Below are 1,845 nucleotides of genomic sequence, written 5' to 3'. Positions count from 1 at the left end.
GGTACAATCGATGTCAAGTTAATATAAATTATTGCTCTGGGGTACTAAATATCTACAGAAAATGGACTGTTACGTGAGAATACTTCAGTGAATAAAGCTCAAAATGCTGGCAGCTTCATTATGGAAAGTTTTCTACTTTCTATTTTGAAGTGCAATTATATATACATATACACATATACATGTGCATATATGTATATTTAAATAGAGACCTTTTATTGCATCACTGAAATATGACTCCAGGACTGTGGCTGGATAACTCTTAGATCTTATTCATCAGCCCGACACATAAACAGCATCCAAAATTTTCTGATATCCTTATTTTTCACTGTTGTGACTTGCTGAATTAAAGCAGTTGAGTTTGAAACAAGTTCAATGTCATTTCCTTCAAGGATTAATTCGTCTTTCTGAGCTTGAGACACTGAGCAAGCAACAACTGTCCTCATCCGAACCCTGCGGATATATTTTTCACCCAAGAAATCTCAGATTTCAATAAGGGACCCATTCTCTTGAATAACAGCGTTGATGGGGAAGTGAATGTTCACAGACTTCATCTTGTAACGGAAGCCCAATGTGACATCCTTGATCATGTTCTGTACACGAACAGTGGCCAGTTCCTTCCTATTTCCCACCATTTGTCAACCTATAGCCTCTTCATTTTCCTTCCAAGGAGGCGGAGTTCTACAATGATATGATTGAAATCCCTCCGGAGGGTTCCTCTTGGGCCCTTCGCGATAACTGTGCGTCCCTTCAGAGTAATGTCGACATTTTCTGGTATGTCTACAGTCTGATTGCTGAGAATGGTCTTCATTCTCGCAGTGGATGTGGCAAAGAGCCAAAGGGCAGATATTTTGACGTTAATTTTGTAACTATGACAAAATTACCTGATCATATTTATATTTCATAAATAATGAAATAATACCTGCATATTTTAGGGGTAGTTCTTCTAATATAAGTTGCAACTGTCAGAAACACATTTTAAGAAAACCTTTTGTAATCTGGGCATTTTTCTTCAAAAGGAAGTAAATATATTTATTTTGGAAAAACACTTTGGGATTTAAAACATTGTTGTTGTTTAACGTTGTTAAAAAAGATTAGGAAAAAAAAATGTCAGAAACTTAACACTGTAAGGTCAGCATGAGAAGAGAGATGCTGAACTGGGCAACTAAATTCAAGAGTTCCTTGCTCCTAATTCAAGAACAGCCCTTTTACTTCTTGACTTTATCTGGAGAAGCAGGGATCATAAAGGAGGAGGTCTTTCTCGCAGCAGCAGCCACCCCTACTTTTTCAGACTAGTGGACGTGGGCACCAGAGTGCCTGGCTACCCAGGCAGCATGCTTACCTGCTGTATCCGGTGTAATTGCTGAGTGTTTTCTGCTTATTCCCAAAACATGTGATTTTGATTTCATAGGTCTTTAGTGGATAAGAACCATCTTTGATCGGAGTCAGGGGATTCTTGGCAAAATGGGTCGATGAATGATTGCTTAGTAAATGTGGAATGACTTTCCTGGGTCAGCCAGTATAATGTGACAGTGACTGAGGCAGTCTAGTTCTTAGGGCAGATGAGAGACACACGGGTGAGTAACCCATGTAGGATGTGGTACCAGGTAGAGACTAGGGGACAGAAGTAGCAGCAGCAAGGTATCTCTGTGGGGGTTATGGGACAGCGGGAACTGAATAGAGGCAAAGGGGCATGGGTAAATATGGAGGCCGGGTTCTGCACACACACATGCAGAAGCCTCTGCAAGAAGACCAGTGTTGGCTAGAGAGTACAGAACTTCAGGAGAAAAGATGCGAGAGAGGCCCAGAGATGATCAGGGCAGCCACATCCTATTAGCTTGCCAAGCC

At 40.9% G+C, this 1,845-nt stretch overlaps 1 pseudogene; it reads right to left on the bottom strand.

Annotated features, from left to right (window-relative positions):
* Window positions 1-273: 273 nt before the first annotated feature.
* On the bottom strand, window positions 274-811 carry LOC124968249 (60S ribosomal protein L9-like; annotated as a pseudogene).
* Window positions 812-1,845: the final 1,034 nt, after the last annotated feature.

Source organism: Sciurus carolinensis, chromosome 17 (assembly GCF_902686445.1).
Source record: "Sciurus carolinensis chromosome 17, mSciCar1.2, whole genome shotgun sequence".
Taxonomy (NCBI): Eukaryota; Metazoa; Chordata; class Mammalia; order Rodentia; family Sciuridae; genus Sciurus; species Sciurus carolinensis.
The sequence above is the reverse complement of the archived record's forward strand: the minus strand, read 5'-3'. Positions and strand labels throughout refer to the sequence as shown.